General features: G+C 43.7%; 1 protein-coding gene across 7 annotated transcripts in view; it reads left to right on the top strand.

The window, feature by feature from the left end:
* The window catches only part of ANK3 (ankyrin 3), a 753,651-nt gene that overhangs the window by 372,900 nt on the left and 356,302 nt on the right, over positions 1–24,449 (top strand). The window lies entirely within an intron of this gene.

The raw sequence follows: 24,449 nt of genomic DNA, 5'->3' as shown, positions 1-24,449 counted from the left end.
AACGTCCGTCTGTATTCGGTTAAGCTTAGAGCGTAAATAGGCGGCTACCTCCGTGGCCGCAATAGAAGTTGATGCGGAGGCAGCAGCCGCCACGTAACTCCTCCTAAGGGTGCACTCTGCCCTCCGGTCTAGAGGGTCCTGCAGACTAGACCCATCGTCTGCAGGAACTAGAGTGCGCCGGGACAACTTGGGAACAACATGTCCACCTTGGGAACGGAACCCCACGATTCCACCAAGGGTTTAGCCATCGGGTACATCAGTTTGAATTTTCTAGTGAGAACTGGACCTTTCTCAGGCTTTCTCCATTCCGTGCGCATCACGGAGAGAAGGGTCTCATCCGCTCTAAAGACACGCTGTGTCCGTCCGGCGGGATCGGAGGACTCCCCCATGTCAACATCATGGTCCCCCGACCTGATGGACTTGAGTAACTTCTGCGTCTTTTCTGGAGGGAAAAAGCAAGAAGTAGATTCTTCTTCCTCAGAAGAAGAAGACCCCGGAGAACAGGGGGTAGGTCTTTCGACCGGTGCGACCACCTCCATGGGAGACTGAGAGGGTCCTGGTAGCCTCTCATTCAGCAGCTGCACCACTCCCTTAATGGAGTCATCCACGTATGTCTTCGTCCACTGAAACATTTCTTGCATCGTGGGTTCCGTGGATGCCGTGCGACAACTCTCACATCTAGAGTACGGACAGCTGTCGTCTAAGGGGGTGTTACATTCGGAACACGCCAGATGCTTCCTCTTGGCCCCAGCTTTACGCTGATCCGGATCCTTAGGGGAAGCCATAGTCTGTAATTAGAAAGAACACAGGTCATAACACCTACAATTTTACCTGGAGGTGGTGAAACAAGACCTTATGGGGGCCCATCAGCACTAGCAGAAAATAGAGCTGTAAAAGAGGAAACCACAATCCCAAGCCAAGCAATACTAAATATCTCAAGGCACAGGGAACTCTGGAGCTAGCTTGTGAAAGCGACGCAACCAGAGCACTGACTGACAGGCTCTGGGCGCTTAAGAGGAGGAAGCCCCGCCCCCTGGGGCCTCAATCGTAACTAGCCCAGAGGGATAACAGAGCCTAAACAGGCTCAGCAAGCCCTGAATGTGGGTACCCCAGATAGAAACGCCGACCAGCCTATAATAAAGGCAATGAGAGGCCATGGAGGGCAAACTAGATTTAAAGAAAAATTCACCTCATCCACTTGATCGCTCAGCCGGTATTCTCTTCTGTCTGCTGGACCTGCAAAAGGACCTGCGATGACGTCACCGCGCTCACTATGTGGTGAGCGCGGTGACGTCATCGCAGGTCCTGAAGAAAGAAGAAAATACCGGCTGAGCGATCAAGTGGATGAGGTGAGTTTTTTTTTATTATTTTTAACCCCTCAATGGCCATTTTATTTAGCATTCTGCCTTAAGAATGCTATTCATTTCCATTATAACCATGCTATAACGGAAAAATAATAAAATCACCCGAACACCAAACCCAAACTTCAGTGGAAAAGTCAGGGTTCGGGTCTGGGTATCCGAACTTGCAAAGTTCGGTACGAACCCGAACTTTGCAGTTCGGGTTCGCTCAACCCTACATGCTACCCAAGGAACCTTGTAATTACTTTTGATAATCTTTCCTGCTCCTCATGTGTCCTTGTTATGTGAGCGCTCGTCACAGTCGTGAGCCCATTATGGGTGTAGCTGTGTTGACTGGTTGAAGGTTATTTCTTTGCCCCCTCTCATATATATGCCTTATTACATGTGTCTGAGACTCATCCTATCCCCGGAGACTTATTTGGGATGTAAATGAGGGTCGTTCTGCTTGGATCCAGCCTAGTAACATTCATTTTCTCCCATTGTCTGCGGCCAGCCCTGCAGCATAGTCCCTGGTGGAGCATTGCTGTTCTGCAGATGAATCATTTTGTAGCAGCGTTACAAGGAAATCGATACCATGTTGGTAGATTTCAAGTGGACTAATCATGAGAACTGCAGCCGCATTGTTGTTCTGGTGCTTTCATGTGATATGTGATGCGTAACGCGCACTGCGGGATATGACTGACGGCCATGAAGTGGAGCAGAGCATAGAAGGCCTGTCACAAAGGCCTGGGCTGCTCTCAGTCATTCTGTCTTGCTAGGAAGTGATTTTCTATTTGTACTTTATTTCTTTACTATTATTTTTTTTGCGAACTACACTGATATACCATAAAAAGCTGTGTAATCCTGGGCCGAATCCACCTCCATATCAGACCCATTCTGTACAATGGTCTATGTGCAAATAAAAAAACAATTGACATATAGAAGCCTACTGCACATGAACGTATGTATTTTGCGTCCCGCAAAATGCGGATACTGTCTGTGTTGCAGCAGCATTTTTTTGCAGACCCATTGATATTCCTTACTAGTGTTGAGTGAGTCGAAGCATCCGACGCGGAATTCAATCCGAAGTTTAGGAAAAATTTGCTGCAAAGCCGAATTTCCTCGTGCTTCATGGTAAGAAATCAATTTTTCCTAATGGTGCCTGAAAATAAAAAAATAATACTTACCTCATCCACTTGATCATGAAGAAGCTATCCTCTCCTGTCTTGATTGAAGAAAACCTGCCAAAGGACCTGCGGCGAGCGTGAAGACGTAGCCCCAGGATTTTTTAACCCCGGATTAACTACTTGAGCAACTGAATGTGAGTCTCAGATACCGCGATCAGTGTTGAACGCGGCATCTGAGGGGTTAAATAATGGGTAGCTGCGCGAGCGCCGTTCCCCATAGTTTTGCCCGCTCCATACAATGAAAACTGATTTGTGAGGAAATAATTCTTAATGAATCGAATTTCTTGACGAAGTTCAGCCAAGGTGCCAAATCAATTTTTTTTTTAAATCTCCTTACAGGCAGTGGCGTAGCTATAGAGGGTGCAAAGGTAGCAGTTGCTTCTGCGCCAAGGGCCTGAGGGGGCCCAAAGACCCTTGTGCCACATAAGAAGACACTGGTATTATGGAAAGTGCATGCTGGTCAAGTTACACCTCTGGCTGGAGGGAAGGCGTTAGGTCAAGAATTATGCATGGTGGGGAGGGGAGCGTTCTGTGCTTGCCTGCCCCCTGGTCACAAAGCAGTGATGGAAGAGGGGCCCAAGCTGAACTCTTGCACCAGGGCCCATGAGCCTTTACCTACGCTCCTGCTTACAGGGGTAGGATCCTTGCAGGATATGAAAACATGGATACTTTCCTCCAGAACTAGCACCAAGCCTGTCCCTGTGTGCGGTGCTGCCAGTGAGCTGTACGGAAGTGAATGGAGCTGAGCTGCAATACCACAAACTACCAGTAGAGTGAAGGGGCGCTGTTTTAGAAGAAAGTAGACATGTTTCACAACTTTTTAATGAATGCCTCTATGTTAACTGCATAACACAAGTAATATAGGAAACATCTTCTTCAACATCAACACTTTTTCTGAATATCTTTATGTTAGTGAAAATGTTGACTTGTATTCAGTAATGATTTTTGTGGATTTATGCTTCTGTAATAAGAAGTTTTATCTTTACAGTGAAATGGATGTAAACACGTGTGCACCTTATGGTCTTACACTATTAAAACAGCTACTAAAAATCTTACTATGCAAGTAATGAAAGGGAACCGGTCATCAACTTTATGCTGACCTCACTGAGGGCAGCATAAAGTAGTGACAGACATGCTGATGTCAGCGGTGTGTCACTCATGAGCTAAAAGTAAGTGGTTGCCAAGAACCAGCATCATAATCATTGGAGCCCAGGCCTTGAAAAGAGTCAAATCTACCTGAGAAGAGTCATGGTTATTCATAATCTCCTGCACTCTCACCCATCTGCTGATGATTGTCAGTTCTCTCCTGGAGAGAAAGGGAGAAAACTAGGTAGAAGACTGTCAGACATCAGCAGGTGAGCAGGAATTCAGGAATAACCAGGACTCTTCTCAGGTGGCCGTGACTCTTTTCCAGGCCCAGTCTGCAATAATTGTGATGTTGGTTCTCAGCAACCACTTACTTTTAAATGACAGATCACTGAAATCATCTCACCTGTCTCTACTTTAGACTGACGTTAGTATGGGCAGCATAAAGTTGATGACAGGTTCCCTTTAAAGCTGTTGCTCACCTTACCGTTCCCCGCCAGTCTTCTCCACTTCCTGGTCCTGTCTTGACACACAGGAAATGCCTGCTGGGCCAATCGGTACCTGAGGCGGGGCACTGCTGGGGCCAGTGATTGGCTGAGGGGGCATTTCCTGTGTGTTGTGAGGGACGAGTAAGTAGAGATGAGCTGGGACCCAGTAATCGTCGGAATGGGATTGGTAGGGGAGCTGTGAGGTTATGAGGTGAGTATCCCTTATTTTATTATTTTACACAGATCTGAGTCAGTTTTTAAAAAATTTCAGGGGCTGGACAACCCTTTTAAGCCAAAATATACATTTATGGTTCTTCTGTAATTTTACTTTATTTATCATTTGAATGTATGTGAGCAGAATAATTAATAGCCATAGAAGAGCATCCATAGCAAGTGTCTGTTTTCATCTTCTCATAGCTTAATCTGATTAGTCGGATTAATTCAATGTCTTTTTTTTAATTATGCCAAAGTTTCTCTCCTAGTCTATCATAACATATCATATCATGTCCCAAGCAAAGTAATAGATAAAATGAATATACATGACTAGAATTTTTAGAGGTCTAAGGAGCATTAGAGTTTAAGGCATAAACTATGGGCGAGATTTATGAAATCTGGCATATCCTACCCCTGTCTTGATCCCCTCTGAGGTGGCATGAAAGCTGTTGCAAAACTACAACTCCCATCATTCCCAGATAGCCTACAGCTATCAGCCTACAGCAGGGCATGGTGGGAGTTGTAGTTTTGCAACAGCTGGAGGGCCGCAGGTTGAGCATCCCTGCTTTATTTAATAACCCCCTTCCTGACTTCCGCAATACATGTACGGGAGAAGTCTTGTCTTTAAAGATAGCACCTGCTTAGGAGCACCTTAACCCCCTGATGCCTTCTATTTTACACAACAGACACTGGGTGACAGAGTCTATGATAACACCAATCACTGCCTTTTTACCCCTTAGATGTGGTCAAATGCAACCACAGCATATGAGCAATCTTTTTGGAGAATGTTGTGCTCCAGTTGATGCTCTCCTGTGCCGGAACTGCAGAAACCGTTTGGTCGTTATGGCAGCCTCAGCCTAACACTCGGTGGCGATAATGCCAATCACAGACTTTTATTAACCCCTCAGATGCTGTGGTTAATTGTGACCAAGGCATCTGAGCTTTCTTTTCCTAGGATTGCTGTGCTCCTGGGGACCAAATCGTTCCCCTGCACCAAGATCATGGGAGCTGTTCAGCTTCTATGGCAGCCTCTTGCCTTCTGAAGGATCTGAGGCCTGCTACAGCAAAGTTCCTATCGGAACACAGTAATTCTCCTATTTTGCTGCAATTGTACATCATTGCAATCTATGGGAGAAACGATCAGATGATCAAATGTTAAAGTCCCTTTAGGGGGAATAAAAATAAGTGAAAAAAGTGAAAATGAAATATTAAATATTAAAAATAAAAATAAATTTAAAAATAAAGATCATTGGTATTACCACATCCTAAAGTGCCCGCCCCGTACTATTAAAATAGAAAAGTATTTATTGGGTGTAGTGGGAAAAAATCTAAACGCCCATTTTACCATTTTTGTGTTTGCTTTAATTTTTTGATCATTTTTTTTTTCATTTTTAAACAATCTATAGATCGCCCTGGCAAAAATAAGCCCTCACAGAGTTCTGTAGACATAAATATTAAAAAGTTATGGCGGTCAGAATATGGCGTTGCAAAGAAAAAAGTTTTTCAAGGTTCTTAAAAATGTGATATTGCTGTAGTGTTGTACTGACCTGGAGAATGAATATAACAGGTTAGTTTTACTGCATAGGGAATGCCATCAATAATGAAACCCATAAAACTATTGGGAATTGTGTTTTTTTCCAAATTCCACCCCATTTCAAATAAAAACAGGTTAGAAAAATCATATGTGTAACTCTCTGGTTTTAACTAGCAGATAAAAATATAGGTGACATATGTTTTACCAAAATATATTCTTTTTTAGTCATCTTCAAGATAGTACTTACATTGACCTAATGGGAAATTTTCAAATAGTTGGTTTTGTTATTTATTAAGTTCCAGTAATAACTGGCAAGAAAAAAGAACAGTTCTAAGCAGATCAAATAAAAAATTTTAACCAAAATTTGACAATAGCTATTTTTCCCTTTAAGGACAGATTATCAGCCTCTTCTTATCAGCTTTGGCCAAAACATCTGTGTCTAGGGTTGGACTGGCCCACCAAGTATCAGAGGATCCTTCGGTGGGCCCAGGCTCTAGAATGGGAGCTTGTGAAACAGCAAAGTGCCGGCCTGCTCTGCTATTTTCCCGGCAATCTCGTCTTAGTAACAGCAAGATGAGAAAATCTTTTAAAGGACTCTGTGGCTATAATTAAAGGATTATATAAAATGCATTTGGAAAGTCGTCAGACCCTTTCCCTTTTTTAACGTTTTGCCATGTTGTGCTCAATATCCCATAATGCTGCACTCAATAATAACAGAATTTTAGAATTTATTGCAAAATTTTTAAGAAGGAAACAATAGAATTTTGCATGGACATATGTATTCAGATGATCAGACCCTTTGCTATAAAATTTAGCTCTGGGGGTCTCTCATTTCTAATGATCACATTCGAGATGTTTCTACACCTTGTTTGGAGTCCACCTGTGGTAAATTCAGTTGACTAGATATGATTTGGAAAGACACACCCCTGTGTATATAAGGTCTCACAGTTGACAATGCATATAAGAGCAAAAACCAAACCATGAGGAGGAAAGAACTGCCTGTAGAGCTCAGAGACTGTGTGAAGGCTTAGAACTGGAGAAGCAGGGGAAGCGGCTGCTTTGGGGCCCAAACTCAGAAGGGGCCAAACCAGGAGGAGGACTAAAAGACTTTGTTGTGAGGGCCCCCTCAACAGTATTATAAAATTATATAATATACAGAGACACTGTAGAAAACAGACAGACAGCGGCTGTTGGGCCTCATTTGAGAGAGCAATTTTGACTAGCCATTGGTGTGGGGGTTGCACAGGAGGAGGGGGTTGCAAAGAAGTTCCTGGGGGTGGTCCCGTTCAAAAAATTGCTGTGGGGCCCAGTCATATATAGTTACGCCACTGTGGAGAAAGATACAATAACTTTGTGCTGCACTGAAATGAGCACAATGAGCAGCATAGACAATATTAGTTTTCGTGATATTTGGGCGAATTCTTGGCCTAATATACGCCATAAATTCCCAAATTCTAAAATTTGTGATCTCCAGTCATTATTTTCTTGATTGCAAAAATTGGCAATGTAATATGCGCGTATTGCATGCGCAATACAGGCGTGGCTCACTTTTGCTACATTTTTCAGCACAGTAATCCCTATCACAACACAGAAAAACAAACAGCAAATGACTTTTTTTTTTTTAAACGAAAGACAAAGACACTATTCCCTATCACAGCACAGAAATTCCTATAACACTACCTAACACCCTGCACTGGAACCAGCTACACTATATGACTATTAACCTACACTGACTATCTCCCACTAACTATCTGTATTATATATATGAGCTAACTAACTATCTAATGTAATTGAATAAGGATCCAGATGACTCAGCAAAGCACAGAGCACAGCAATGACACTGCTCTCTCTCTCTCTCAAAACTGCAAAAAAACTGCAGAAAATGGCTGCTGGAGAGGTTCTTATATAGTAAGGGGTAGGCAACTTTGCTAATGGTTGCTAGGGATGTTGCTAAGCTCAGACAAATATATTGCAGCCTTCTCATTGGTCCACAAGCAAGAAGCAGTGAGGGTACTGATGAAAAAAATCTAGAATATTTTCGATTACGAAGATATAGCACTATATTCTAGATCTTCATGAATTCTCGAAGTGCCGATATTCGCAATAAAAATTTGCGATCAGAATATTCGCGATCAACACTATTCAAGAGCTCAGTGGCCTCTTTTCTTAAATGGAAGAAGTTTGGACCAACCAGGACTCTTCCTAGAGCTAGGCGCCCCATCAAATTAATCAGGGGAGAAGGGCTTTTTTAAGAGAAGTGACAAAACAATAATCACTCTGGCTGAGCTACAAAGATCCTGTATTCTAATGGAAGAAACTTCCAGAATGTCAGCCACCAATCTAGGGTTTATGGCAGAGTGGCCAGAAAAAAAGCTTCTCCCCATTAAAAGACACATGAAAGCCCACCAGAAGTTTGCAAAAAACTATCTAAAGATGCTCAGACTGTGAGAAACAAGATTCTCTGGTCTGGTGAAGCCAAGATTGAACCAAGATTTTTTTTTAACCTCAATTCTAAGGCCTCTTTCACACGGGTGTGTCCAGATGCGTCCCGGTGCATTGCAGCAAACCCGCGCGAGTAGGAACGCAATTGCAGTCAGTTTTGACTGCGATTGCGTTCCGATGTTCAGTTTTTATCGCGCGGGCGCAATGTGACTGTGGTACCCAGACCCGAACTTCTTTACAGAAGTTCAGGTTTGGGTTAGTTGTAGTGTAGATTGTATTATTTTATAAATAAAATAATAGCATTCTGAATACAGAATGCATAGTACAATAGGGCTGGAGGGGTTAAAAAAAAATAAAAAATAAGCCCGGTTTCTCTTCTGTCTTCATCTGTGAGCAATAGGACCTTTGATGACGTCACTGCGTTCATCACATGGTCCATCACATGGTCCATCACCATGGTGATGGATCATGTGATGAGCGTAGTGACGTCATCAAAGGTCCTATTGCTCACAGCACAGATGAAGACAGAAGAGATGCCGGCTGCGCGAACAAGTGGATTAAGGTGAGTTAAATAATTATTATTATTTTTTTAACCCCTCCAGCGCTATTTTACTGTGCATTCTGTATTCAGAATGCTATTATTTTCCCTTATAACCATGTTATAAGGGGAAATAATAATGATCGGGTCTCCATCCAGATCGTCACCTAGCAACCGTGCGTGAAAATCGCACTGCATCCGCACTTGCTTGCGGATGCTTGCGATTTTCATGCAACCCCATTCATTTCTATGGGGCCTGCGTTACGTGAAAAACGCACAAAGAGGAGCATGCTGCGATTTTCACGCAACGCACAAGTGATGCGTGAAAATCAGCGCTCATGTGCACAGCCCCATAGAAATGAATGGGTCAGGATTCAGTGCGGGTGCAATGCGTTCAACTCACGCATCGCATCCGCGCGGAATACTCGCCCGTGTGAAAGGGGCCTAAGTGTCATGTTAGAGCGCTGTAATCTCGCAGGAGATTCGGAGGATGCGGGGCAGTGCTAGGCTCCTTCACAGTGGGCGTGGCTGCCTCATTTACATATAAATAAAATAGTTTTTTTGACACAATAAAAGCACTGAGAGCTATGGGGAATGTATATTGCGGATGTGCTAGCGGCGATCTAGCAGCGCATGTCCGCAGCTCTATAGGCAAAATCCAGGTGACAGAATCCCTTTAACAAAATGTGAAAAAAGTCAAACGGTCTGAAGAGTTTCTGAATGTGTTGTATAGTTCTCCTAGTGTCAGAATAAACCAAAAATTGTATTACCTGATGTCGTTTATCTCACGCTCCATTATTGTGAGTGCTATACAAATCTGAGCTGTAATTTAATCAAATACCATTTTTATACCAGTACTCAGTTAAAAACTTGAAAACATGGGACATCAGACTCCAACCACTGAAATAGGCCATTATTATGACTCCATTTATCATTTCATGTGAAGTGGTGATGACCTTCAACATTTTGTTGCTTACATGGTGCTGAAATGTAGTGGAAGAGGGGAGGTACTTGTGTTGTATTTGATAAAATATTTCACAGAAGAGGTGTGATGGCCTGTCTTGGGTTAACGCTTTTAATATAACCGCTTGTTCAGTTGCATATTCCAGAGGCCATAGCAGATAATGAATTTCTTTATTGCATTGTTAGCAGGACTTTAAATGTCCAGGACATAGTGCACTAGAACATTGAAGTGTGGTCTTGTGCTCTCACCACTCAAGATAACCTTCAAAAATATTAAATACAAGTGACAATAAAGCCTGAAATTAGCACAGGTTTTTCCTTGAACCAATGAATAGTGTTGAGCGAACCCGAACTGTAAAGTTTACGATTTTGGGTACCCGGACCCGAACCCGAACTTTGCCGGAAAAGTTTGGTTCGTGTTCGGGCATTTAATAAAGCTTGTTGAAAGGCTGCAGGGCGCAACGCCATCTGTGGAAAGGTCCACATAACCACCGATACGTGGACCAGTAAGCACAGGCAGGTACGTTATATCTCCCTAACTGCACACTAAGTAAATGCAGTGGTGGCTGGGCCTGAGGCGGATAGCAGTTTGGCGCATGTCCTTCTGCCACTGAGGATTGCAGGACGTTTCTCTTTGCCTCCTGTTGCCTTCTCCTACTACTCTGCTTCCTCCTCTACCACCTCCTCATCCGGTCAGCATAACACCTTCACCACCAACTTCAGCACAGCCAGGGGGAAACGACAGCAGGCTGATTTGAAACTTATCTGTTTGGGGGAAAAAACCCACACCGCGCAGGAGCTGTGGACGGGCATGGAACAACAGACCGATGAGTGCTTGGTGCCCCTGAGCCTCAAGCCCGGCCTGGTGGTGTGTGATAACGGGTGAAATCTTGTAGCAGCTCTAGGCCTAGCCGGTTTGATGCACATCCCTTGCCTGGCGCATGTGCTGAATTTGGTGGTGCACAGGTTCCTGAAAAATTACCCTGATATGCCAGAGCTGCTGCAGAAAGTGTGGGCCGTCTGTCCGCGCTTTCAGCGTTCTCACCCTGCTGCTGCTCGCCTGTCTGCGCTGCAGCGTAACTTCGGCCTTCTGGCTCACCGCCTCATGTGCGACATACCCACAAGGTGGAACTCCACCTTGCACATGCTGGAGAGACTGTGCGAGCAGAAGCAGGCGATAGTGGAGTTTCAGCTGCAGCACGCACAGGTGAGTCGCTCTGCGGAACAGCACCACTTCACCACCAATGACTGGGCCTCAATGCAGGACGTGTGAGCCATGTTGCGCTGTTTCAAGTACTCCACCAACATGACCAGTGCCAATGACACCGTCCTCAGGGTTACTATTCCACTTGTATGTCTCCTTGAAAAAACACTTCGGGCAATGATGGAAGAGGATGTGGCACAGAGGAAGAGGGATCATTTCCATGGTTTTCAGGCCAGTCATTCACAAGTGGCTCGGTGGGTGGGTTCCTGTCGTTGCCTCTGGGCAGCCTGGCACACATGAGCTATTACATGCTGGAGTGTCAGCGCAATGACCGCCGAGTTGCCCACATTCTAACCAGTGCTTATTACTGGGTAGCCACCCTGCTAGATAACCGCTACAAGGACAACGTGCTATCCTTAGTTCCGTCACTGAAGCGTGATTAGAAGATGCGCGAGTACAAGCGCACGCTGGTAGATGCGCTGTTGATGGCATTCCCACCTGACAGCGGGGGCACAGTGGAACCACAAGGCAAAGGCAGAGGAGGAGGAAGAAGTCGCCAACGCAGCTGGGGCACCACCAGCACCTCAGAAGGCAGGGTTAGCATGGCCGAAATGTGGAAAAGCTTTGTCAGCACGCCACAACAACCAGCACCACCAGCTGATATGGAACGTCTTAGCAGGAGGCAGCATTTCAGCTACATTTTGGAACAGTACGTGTGCACATCGCCTACATGTACTGACTGATGGGTCTGCCCCATTCAACTTCTGGGTCTCCAAATTGTGCACATGGCCTGAGCTTGCCCTTTACGCCTTGGAGGTGCTGGCCTGCCCTGCGGCTAGAGTATTGTCTTAACGTGTGTTTAGCATGGCAGGGGGGTGATCACAGACAAGTGCAACAGCCTGTCAAAGGCCAATGTGGACACTCTCATGTTCATTAAAATGAGCCAGGCATGGATCCCTCAGGACTTGTCCGTACCTTGTGCTGAATAGACAAGTATATCGGCCGCACCCAGCCATTGTTATACTCCAGCGCACTTTCTCTTTTCTATTTCCCAATGTTTTGGGGTCTTCCCAAATTTATAAAAAAGTTACTAAAAAATAAATATGAGACTTCTGCTGTATAGGAATACTTACTTCTAGTAAGTATTCCTATACAGCAGAAGTCTCATATTTTCTTATTTTTTTTAAGTTACTGTCCATGCAGCTCTATAGTGTAGTGGTTAAGATTCTTCGCTGTAATGTAGAAGGTTGTGAGTTCGAATCCCGCCAGAAACTTTTTAGAAATAGAGGCTAAATTAGATTTATATACACTGAGTGTCCCCAAGCACTGTATATGGAGTCAGAGCAGGGACTCCTAAGCCGAACTAGAGTCCAGACACCCTCCCCTCTTTAGAGCAGGGGTGCCTGGTTTAATGCTCGGGTTCTCCCATTGACTTCCATTCTGCTCGGGTGCTCTGTAGAGCACCTGAGCATCGGGAAGTGTTCTACTCGAGCACACGAGCACTTTGGTGCTCAACCAACACTAGTTCAGGGTCAAGTTCGCGTCGAGTTCAGGTCCCGCACCCGAACTTTGAGCCGAAGTTCGGCCGAACCCGGCGAACCCGAACTTCCAGGTTCGCTCATCCCTACCAATGAATGTTGTAATCTGTCTGTGCTGGCTGAATATTTTGTCACCATATGAGTACACTTTCAGTTATGAGCTTCTGATATCTTTAAATTGTATCATCTATTTTATTTAGACGTTTAGTAGTTATGTTTAGAGATGATTAAATTGCTCCAAATTCTAATTGTGTTTGATTTGGCTGAATTGGTTGACCAGTATTCCAGCTGCAGTATTGATTTGATTAGTGGAGTGTTTTCCTTTTCATATACTGTATTTTTCGGACCATAAGATGCATCAGATTTATAAACTGCACCTAGGATTTAGAGGAGTAAAATAATAAAAAAAAATACTTTTCATCAGACCTCAGATCAAACTCCCAGTCCTCATAAGATCCCCAAATCAGACCCCCATTCTTGATCAGACCCCAAAATCCGACCCCCAAGTTCTATCAGACCTCAGATCAGACCCTCATCAGACTCCCAACCTCCACCAGCCTCATATCAGAACCCACTAGCCTCATATCAGACCCCATCAGCCTCAGATCAGACCCCCATCAGCCTCAGATCAGACCCCCATCAGCCTCAGCTTGGACCCCCATCAGACCTCAGATAAGACATATAAAAATAAAAATAGTGCATGTTTATGTGCACCACGTCCTGACAGTACAGCCGGTGCAGTGCTTCCCTCACTACTCCCTGCACCTCCTGCATACTAATGACTGCTTCCATAATGCTATTGTACTGCCATGTTTCTCTTACTTTTCGTAAAAAAGTGCGTCTTATAGTCCGAAAAATATTGTATACGGTATATTCCTTCATAATGTTAGGATGGCAGTGTTATATATGACATAACATTTAAGCTGGGCATATGTTTACATAAAGATGTATTTTTACTTGATACGAAGTTGTGGTACTAGTTTTTTTCTTTCTTTTGGGGTTCAATTGGTCAACCGCTTCGATTCAATTGGCCTGAATATTTTAGCATGACACTATGAGGACACAGCGGACATGATTTACTAATGTGGCTACACCAAACTTTATTTTAAATGTATTTATTTCTATGTTATTAAAGGGTTTCTGTCATGAGAAATAACGTTATGTAGCTGATTGACATTAGCGATGTGCTAATGTCAGCAGTAACTAACAGTATGCTTTATAACTCCCTGCCTGCCGCCGTTCTCTTAAAATAAAGACTTAAAAAATATGCTAATGAGCCTCTAGGTGCTATTAGGGCGTTGCTTCAGCACCTAGAGGCTCGATCTACGCACCCTTTGGCACGCCCAGGTCCAGTTGATTGACTTTCGAGTTCTCCTCAGTGTCCCGTAAATCCTGCGCTTGCGCTGTCCCTTTTAGTATTCAGCACAGGCGCAGTGAGTAAAGGATGTGCTCCTGCTGCCGGCTTCCTCACTGCGCCTGCCCCGAATACTAAACGGGATAGCGTAGGCGCGTATTTACGGGACACTGAGGAGAACCCGAAAGTCAATCAACTGGACCTGGGCGTGCCAAAGGGTGCGTAGACCGAGCCTCTAAGTGCTGAACCAACGCCCTAATAGCACCTAGAGGCTCATTAGCATATTTTAAAAGTCTTTATTTTAAGAGAACGGCGGCAGGCAGGGAGTTATAAAGCATACTGTTAGTTACTGCTGACATTAGCAAATCGCTAATGTCAGTCAGCTACATTACTTTCAGGACCCCCAATATACTGCCAACATTTTATTTCAAAGCAGCTTTGGTAGCACCGGACCGGTATGAATGGATAACTTTAACTTGGAAATGTTTATATTGATGTTGGCAATGTATCAAAGGACTGTGAGGCTGGTTTCATACATATTTTATATTTTCTTTGTGTTTTTTGCATGCGTTTTTGCGTTGTGTTTTTACAGTTTTTGGTATTTTTCTCAACATGCAGCATGCTCTAGATATGGCGTATCTTCAGGCCTTTTTACTATAGGAATCTCTATAGGATAATAATAACACCTGAAAAAGCCTGTGCTAACTATTAAAAAAAGTTGAAAAAAGAACAGTAAATAAAAGCAGCAACAAACGAAAAAATTGGTTAAAAAACACGACCCTTTTCACCACCAAATAAAACGCAAACAAAAAATTATGTGTGAATATAGCCTAATAAGAATTTACTACCAACTTGTTGAACATGCCCATATTTGGGTGGTTTGACACAACATCTGCCTTTTTTTTTAAATGGCACATTTTTTTACAGCATCGTTTTTGAGAAAGAAAAAAATTATGCGGCTGGATGTTACACGCTGGCTAATATGAAATTATAAGATGTTATTTTTGTACTGGTGTTTTAACACATATTCCTTCTGTTTTATTCCTCTCTTGGTGTTTTTTTTTTCTAATTACTGCATGTTGTAGTTGAAGTGTTTTTTCCCCCCACACATTGGCCCAGATTTACTAATCCTAAAGATGGTGTTAACTTAAGCAGGCTGTCTAGACCCGCACCAGTTCTATCACAGTGGCTCAAGCTGGATGATAAATGAGGTGCAGGGATAGACACTTTTCTCTGACTCTATACCAACTATTGGTTATTTTCATTGTTCTGCTTTATTCAATTTCCTTTCGGGAACCTATTTTTGACCAGACAAAAAAAGTCCCGCATGCAGGACTTTTTGGTTTTTCTTCCTTTTGATGGAAGCTGCCCCAAAAGAAGCCTTCATTACTGATGTGAATATGCCTTTTTTAAGTAGCCCCCCTAGTGTGTTGGTACCCAATGAAACAACCATACTGACCTGCTCCCCATCACTCCATTCTAAGTCCCTGGCTCTGTTTGATGATCTTCCAGTCTCCAGCTTGTTTACTTCCAGCCGAGCTATGAATGAGGTGCATGTGCACTGTTGCAGCCAATGACTGACCTTAGTGTTGGCACCACACCCTAGGGCGCCTATTTTAAAGGGGACCAAACCCCTGTAAACGGTTGTCCAGCAATAATTTTTTTTTGGAAAAGTGGAAAAATGGGTTTAAAAACATAAAAGAAGCATTATTACCTTCGACATCCTGATTTCTGGTCTCGACAGGAAATGCCAAGAAATGCCTGCTCAGCGAATCCTTGTCTGAGGCCGGTCACTACTGCCAACAATGATTGGCTGAGCAGGTATTTTATCCTATCAGATAACCCCATTACACCAGATGTAGCTCTTATGTAGACAGTTCAAATAAAAGATAGTTACCCCTCAACATTCCATGCTTTGATGCTCACCCATGGGATTTTTCTTTAGATCCCGTGACGTTCCAGGTCACACTTTGGGTATGCTAATAAAAACAGGCTAGGTCAGCGCTATAAACGACCCATTAGTACCGGTGATGTCACTGGGATCACTGCTAGGCGGAAGCCTCTGCCTAGCAGTGAGAATGTAAACAAAACAGCCCTTTCCCTGTGCAACGCAACCTAGGGCAAGGGGGGGCATCGGAGCATAAAATGAATGAGTGAATAAGCTATATTTAAGTGTATATATTCTAGTATCACCAGAAGTGCGTCTTTAGTGCATGACTTCTAAGGATAAATTCACATGAGGCAGCTTTGCTGTGAACATTTCTGAAGCTTAAAATCAGTTTCCTTCATCTGCATGGAGTTGTCCCTGAAGCAAACACATGGTTTTAAGCAAGCTCAGATTAATAGGAGAGTCCTGAAATGTCTGCAACCGGTCTGTCCTGTGGAAATTCACTTTAAAACCAAATGTCTGTTCCAGTGATGATTAAGGATGTTGTGCCAAGTTTAGACGTTATACCCTATACATAGGATATGGGATAACTAACTGATCGCTGGGGGAAAGCCCACCGATCCTGAGAATAGGGTTTCTTTTCCCTGTATCTGATGGAGTGGCAGGCTGTCACAAGGGTGTCACGACCTATCGCTGACCCTGTTGTGCCTGGGGTCAGAAGGTTGCAGCGGGTGGCTACTCGCTCAGTTTCTTAAGAGATCGCTCCATGACCTAATGGTGAGAAGAGATTCCGGTCCAGATTTTCCTGCTTAGGTTTGTGATCCTTTTTTGTCCCATTTAGGAATCTGTAGCTTTTCCTTTCAGCTGTTCTCTGTCAGCCACTCCCAGCTACTATATATTCTTCCTTTCTGGTTCCCTTGTTGCCAGATATAGACCTTCCTTTCATATCTTCTATTCTGACCTCAGGTGGACAACTATTTATGTGGAGCCGTTGAAACTGGAGTTATTGGATCTCTGGTTCATTCCTGTTTGTTGTCTCCCTTCTGGGATTGTTTTTAGTGTTTGTGTTGTTTGTCCTTTCCCTGTTGTTACCCTATGTGTCAGTGGTGAGGACTAGTGCTCCCACCGCCCTACTCACTACCTAGGGCTTATTTCAGGGTAAGCCAGGGACGAGGCATGTGATTGGTGTACTGGTTAGCAGCCCGTCTAGGGACATAAGGGTAGCCAGGTGCTAGCGCCAGGTGAGCTAGGGGTCACCCTAGTGGAAGGGTACTTCTCTTCCCTCCCTTCTGTGCCGCACGTCTGTTAGGGTACTTTCACACTTGCGGCAGAGGATTCAGGCAGGCAGTTCCGACCCAAATAAAGTGCAAGTGCATGAACTCAAGTCACATGTACATACCAAGGCAGCCCAAGCAATTGATATACAAATGTGTAGCCATACCAAGAAACCCTCTCCTCCTGCGTCACGACGCACATTTCGCTAATGCTTCATCAGGGGGTAAATGCTAGCATTGGTATGTACATGTGATTTGAGTTCATGCACTTGCACTTTATTTGGGTCTTAACATTATATCATGTAGTGTGTTATATACCCTGGCTTATTAATTGTCCAACCATATGCCTGTATTTCACCATTAGCCTGTACCTCTTGCTAGGGCAATGTTAGCCTTGTTTATGCTTGTACCACCAACCATTTTAATACTGTGATTTCTTGTTTTAACATGCATTAATAAATACTGGTTTTATTGTTTTCTATTTGGATTAGCCTTCTGTTGGTGTGATAATTGAGGGGCACGGTTACGGGTTGAACTATTTTGCCCCAAATACTTTTTTGGTGTTTACTTGAAAATCATAGTTACTTGTTTCAAACACCTTACACGGTAGCTTAGGTCATGATAAAATCTATCACTATAAAACATACACTAATAACAAAAAAATTTCCACATCACATGACATGTTCCATCAAATCCAGTCATCACCGTTACATAGTGATGTACCCAACGGTTATAAACACGATCAATAATGATACAACAGATGATTTAAAGGGATTGTCTACAAACCATATGTGTCACCTATATACACGATCTGTGATAAATGATCAGTTACTGGCCACCACTCCATTCGCCATTGTGCTGTTAGGATGACACAGTGTATAAAGAAATGAGTTTTTTAACAACAAATCACAACATTAAATTGTCCACATTAAATTAACCCTTTTGACAATAATTAACCCTTTGCGGTAGTCCTCTGGGGTACTGCAAAAAGCGCAAGAGGACCAGTAACTAATTTAAAGCACAAAAATTTATGGATGCCACCATTAGCAGATAGCCCAAACATTGAGACGCTTTAAAAGTTAATTGAGAATATACAACAGAGGGACAAGACTTTTACCAACCTGAGTGTGGGGAGAGAGACAGGCTCTTGTCAGTCTAGAAAAAGACAAGACAATTGGTAATCCTGGACTATGATGACTATACACAAATGTATTTAAATCTATTATCAGACCCTGAGTCTTACTGTCGATTGGACTGTAATCCGGGCCCAGTATTTCTACAAGAAATTCTTTTTGAGGCACTTGATAACAGAATTATTACTAAGGATGAGTTCAATCTTATTTTCCTGACTTTTCCAATTACAGCCACTTTTTATACCTTACATAAGGGACTGAAAACCCAGAAAGGTAGGCTTATTATATCTGGGGTTGGCAGTATTAATCAAAATAAAAGTTATGTGGACAAGCTCCACTGTCATACTGTATATCAGGGACACGTCTGACTTGTTGCTCAGACTGGAAGAATTACTGGTGGATAACAACACTATTGGCATCAATAAATGTAGCGGCTTTATATAGTTCCATCCATCACCATCTAGGACTTAAGGTCGCGGCTAGTTTTCTTAGCATGAGAGAAATACCGTTGGCCTCACACAATGAGTTTGTTTGAAAACCATTGGACTTTAATTTGACTAAAAAATAATTTACTTTCAGCTCCCGCTGCTACCACCAGCTCAGGGACACCACTATGGGTACTCCTTGTGTACCCACATATGCGAATTTGCTCCTCGACTTGGTGGGAGGCAAATGTGATATGGTTTGATGACCTCCACCAATGGCATCATTCAATGTGCCTCTGGTTGAGATTCATCGACAACATTTTTATATTTTGGTCAGGCTCCAAGGACTCCTTTATGGACTTTCTATCTGAAATTAACCAAAACAGTCTGGGCCTGTACTTTACGGCAGAATGTTACCACAATTCTTTGACAATCCTGTGTCAAAAATGTGTCCTTTAAATGAGGATGTTATGGATATGTCACCACTAGCATAGTTAGAAAATCCACGGCTACAAACAGCCTCCTGAGGTGGAAGAGCTTACATCCATATCCCTTCAGGAAAGATAAACCGAATGGACAATACATTTGCCTCAGGAGATATTATTCAAATAAGCGGATGTTTTTAGAACAGGCCAAGGATCTAAGAGAGAGATTCAACGACAGGGGTTATCCTGACAATGTTCTGAAGGAAGGTTTTAAAGAGGCTAGTAGAAGAGATAGTAGAACGATGCCTATTGATACCCAAGCCCCTGAGAAACAGAAAAGGACCATTAGAGTTATAGGAATATACCCACAAACAGTTCTGCTCAATACTTGAAACTTAATGTGGGATTCTCCAAGCTGTGGACCTTTGTACAGTCATTGGCGTCAGCCACCCAGATTACTTTTAAAATAGGGTGGAGCTTAAAAGATCACTTGGTACACAGCCATTCTTCTCCCCCATTGCGAGGTGCTTTCCTGGCAACCAACAGGCCCTTTGTGGCACAGGAGGTACGTGGCATGTGAACAGATCCAAGTTGGCTAGACATTTAAAAGCACATCAACGAATCATGAATTAGTCAATAGAGATTTTATAAATTGTAAAACCAGTGGAGTGGTATATTTGGCTATGTGTGATTGCCCCCATGACTATCTTGGGAAGATAAAGTGAGAGTTTAGGCACAGAATACACAAACACTTCAATGACCTCCTCCATAGGAAAGATACACCCCTTTCAAGGCAAATCCATAAGACTCATAATGGAGACACCAAGTCCATCAAATTCAGCGGAATGCAAGCAGTAAGACCAAAAGCCAGGGCTGGTGATTGGGATAGACAAATCCTTTAAGTGTAATGCAGATGTATTAATAAATTGAGGCTCAAAAAAGAAAAAAGTTGCAGCACTTACAAATCTATAGCAAAAAGTCTCTATGGTGGTGGTGCCCTCAGTGTTGGATACCAGTCTGTAGTATCCCCAAATCATCCAGAATAAATCAAAATTAAAACTGCAGCACTCGCCTGTCTTAAATTCATGCTGGTTTATTCACCAAAAATTACGACATTTCGACCTCTCGGTCTTTCTCAAGCAAACTTTGCTTGAGAAAGACCAAGAGGTCGAAACGTCGCAAATACTGCTTGCATTCCGCTGTTGGATACCAGTCTGTAGTATCCCTAAATCATCCAGAATAAATAAAAATTAAAACTGCAGCACTCGTCTGTCTTAAATTCATGCTGGTTTATTCACAAAAAATTACGACATTTCGACCTCTCGGTCTTTCTCAAGCAAACTTTGCTTGAGAAAGACCAAGAGGTCGAAACGTCGGTATTTTTGGTGAATAAACCAGCATGAATTTAAGACAGGCGAGTGCTACAGTTTTAATTTTGATTTATTCTGGTTAATTGAGGAGCATGACACCCTGTCACGTGCCTGGGGCCCAAGGGGGACCTCTGGGACGTCATTCGAGCAGGACAAGGCAAACAGGCCAAGGACCACGGAACACAAATTTATTACAAAGGAACCAAGACACGTGACAATGACTATAACAGAAGACCTCAATGTACTAAAAATGGATCAGTGGAAGTGGACCCACTGCGCCACTGACTAGCAATACTCTGGAGGGGCGTAACTAAGCAGCTACCTGGTCTTCAGTAGAGCCTCAGATGGTGAGGATAGGCTTGGCCGTTAGGGTAGTTGCCAGGGGCTACTCCAGAGTTTAAACCGAGTCAGTGGCAGCAGGATCAGGTGGCAAGGAGATACCAGACATGGTACCAACAGTACATTGAGTCCACAGACAGGCAAGGCACAGCAGAAGCAGTTACCTGTGCCGCAAGCAATAGAAGCTAAGCGGCCCCAGGCGGAGCTGCACACAGACAGAGAATGAGCATTCCACCTCCGGGGAACAGAGGAACCCTCTTCCGAAGGCGGACATGGACTGACAAGAACAGAAGCAGACATGAACGGAACACCAGAAGCAGTAAGGACTGCCAGACAGACAAGAACAGGAACATGGAACAGACGCAGATAAGCTCTGCTAGGCTATCAGAATACAGGACAGGGACAAGGCATGATTCAGGACAGGTACAAAGATACATACCCATACTCATGGACGAGAGCTCTGATATTGCCCAATGCATTCCGTTGCATTTGGTTGCGTCCCCATCGCGGGCAGAATAACGCTGCAAGCAGCGTTTTTCTGTCCGTGATGTGGTGCGGAGCAAGATGGATTCGTCATGACTCACAATGTAAGTCAATGTAAGTCACATTGACTTTCAATGGTGTTCATTGAATGGCTATTAATGGCTATTTTAAAGATAATACAACTGGATCCATTCATAACGGATGCAGACGGTTGTATTATTGTGATGGAAATGTTTTTGCTGATCCATGACGGATGGTGTGAAATTAACATTAGGCAGTGGATATGGACCAGAAGGGGCACTCTGACTGGTCTGTGCTGTGCACTGTATGTTCTGACACCTTTCTCTCATAAGTCACAGCTAAGACAGTAACCCATCAAAGGGTAAAATCAATGTAGATGGTATATATCTCAACAATTGAATCACTGACTACCACTATGTAAATTGTAGCCTTTAATAAATCACTTAAAAAACAACCCCAAAATGAATCCATGATATACACATAATGAAAACGCCATCCTAGGTCATTCATGAGGTTCCTGATACGGAATCGCCCCTATCGGGGCGGCTATTCCGTTTATAGGTAGGGTCTTGAATTTAGGGTGAGACCTAGAATCAGCACCCCCTTTCATTTATCAGTCTCAAGCCATACCTATAAGATTGCCTCAGTTACTACCATCGAGTGGTGTGTTTTTTGTATGTGTATATCATGGATTAATTTTGGGGTTGTTTTTGAAGTGATTTATTAAAGGCTACATTTTACAGGGTGGTAGTCAGTGATTCAACCTTTCTCTCATAGCCAGCATTAACTTTTTCAACAATTTGTGCTACATTAGCCTTTTTTGTGGGTTTAAACCAGATGAGCTAACCTTTGTTCACAACATCCATGAGTAAACCTTGGACACTAATGACCCAGATATCAGATCAGCAGTTATCTTTTCTTGGACCACTTTTGTTAGCTACTAACCACTGCATATTGGGAACACCCCACAAGACCTGCTGTTTTGTAGATGCTCCGACCCAGTAGTCTAGCCATCACAATTTGGCCCTTATCAAAATTGCTCTGGTCCTCACACTTCTCCATTTTGTATGTTTCCAACACATCAACTTCAAGAGCTGATTATTCATTCCCTTCCTAATATATCCTACCCTTAATAGGTGTCACTGAACCAAGATAATTACCCATCAGTGGTTTTAAGGGGGTATTTCTACCTTGGACCTTTATGCAGTGGCGTACCAAGGGGGGGGCGGGGGGGGGGGGCGGCCCACCCCGGGTGCCACTCACAAGGGGGGTGCCATGACGGAGTCACCCCTCCATCCACTGCTGCACCGCGACGCGACTCCGCCAGGCGCCGGCTTCTGTGGAAGGATTATTGCGGCGGCGCGCAACATGACGTCACGACGCTGACGCCGCGCCGCCTTCACGGATCTTTTAAAGAAGCGGAACCATTACCAGCGGGCGGACGGAGCCTGAGGCATCATCAAAATGTGAGTAAATAATTGTGTAATTAAGGGGTGTGTGTGTGTGTGTGTAATTAAGTGGGGGTTTGTAATTAAGGGGGGGGTGTAATTAAGGGATGTGTGTGTGTAATTAAGGGAGGGGTTTGTAATTAAGGTGGGGAGGGAGGGGGTGTAATTAAGGGGGGGAGTGTGTAATTAAGGGGGGGTGTAATTAAGGGAGGCGGTGTAATTAAGGTGGGGAGGGAGGGGGTGTAATTAAGGGAGGAGGTGACGTGTAATTAAGGGAGGGGGTGTAATTAAGGGGAGAAGAGAGGGGGTGTAATTAAGGGGGGGGTGTGTAATTAAGGGAGGGGGTGTAATTAAGGTGGGGAGGGAGGGGGTGTAATTAAGGGGGGGTGCCAAACAAAGGGTTCGCCCCGGGTGCCAAATGCTCTAGGTACGCCCCTGCCTTTATGGCATGTCCACCTGATGTCCCACCTTTGGGACCCACACCTGTGTGGAGAACAGGGGTCCCTACATCTGCCTGGGGAAGTGGCTGCCAGCTACAGCATTTGGGCACAGACTAAATGGAGAAGTGGCATGCATATGCATGTCTTTCTTCACTTATTCTCAGCCTGGATGTGGATGCTGTCTCACCGGATGGGTCAGGGGACCCCTATTCTCCACAAGGGTGTGGGTCCCACATCTATCATACATTCATCATATATCCTGTGCCATAAATATCAAATGTGGGAATACCCCTTGAATGTTATAGCTAATTGTGTATAAGCAACAGAAAAGAGAATAAACTGGATCAATGGTTACTTGTGCATTCGTCTAGGACAGGGATGCCCGACCTGGGGCCCTCCAGCTGTTGCAAAACTACAATTCCCAGCTATTAGGGCATGCTGGGAGTTGTAGTTTTGCAACAGCTGGAGGGCCGCAGGTTGACCATCCCTGGTCTAGGACATTAATATGTGACCCCAGCTCCCAGAACTCCACCAATCTATGACATGTCTCACATTTTCACAAAACAAATTTGATGAAGTGCCCCTTAAATCTATGCTGATAGAACCTCTTTTCCCCCTGTACATTCCAGACAGTTGTAAATGTTTAATGCACATTGCAGAAGTCAGAATCATCACGTTAGCTTCACTGTTTTTTTTTAGTTTTTGTTTATCCCCAAACAACATGACCTAGTTGATGGACAGCAGTTGGCAAAAGGAATTTTTCATCTGGATTAACAGTATTTGGATAAACCAGTTTGTGCTCCATGCATATTAGAAGGGTTTACTGGTCTAGCATTTCCTTCTACGCCGGCATCTGGATAAACCATATAGAGATTAACCAGGCTCATCATCGTGACGGTATACCCATCCTTGATGAAAAGTGGAATAGTCTAAGCCATGCATGTCACGTGGCGGTTGGATGAAATGTTTTTTTTTTTTTTAGGTCACATTTTTGTAAACAACATCGTATCCAGAAAAGACTAAAACCATCGCTAAATATTCTTTCTGCCTCCTGCCTTTGTATTGGCATAAATGCTATTTTGTGCATGTCGTTTCCGTATTAGCTTTTGCTCGAACGATTTTTAATTTTCTTCTGTGTACATTCCATTAATAGCTCCTGCTCAAGGGCCAACGTACTGCTATTTTTATACAGGAGATGAATATTCAGATGCTGCGGAGGCTATGGACTCAGGTGGTAAGAGACGTTAAGGTGATTGAAGGAGGCCTCAATGCGGCTCATTAGTCCATGAGCATCAGTGAATAGATCTGGAAAATTA

This window comes from Bufo bufo, chromosome 6 (genome assembly GCF_905171765.1).
Source record: "Bufo bufo chromosome 6, aBufBuf1.1, whole genome shotgun sequence".
NCBI lineage: Eukaryota > Metazoa > Chordata > Amphibia > Anura > Bufonidae > Bufo > Bufo bufo.
This window is presented reverse-complemented; position numbering and strand designations above follow the sequence as displayed.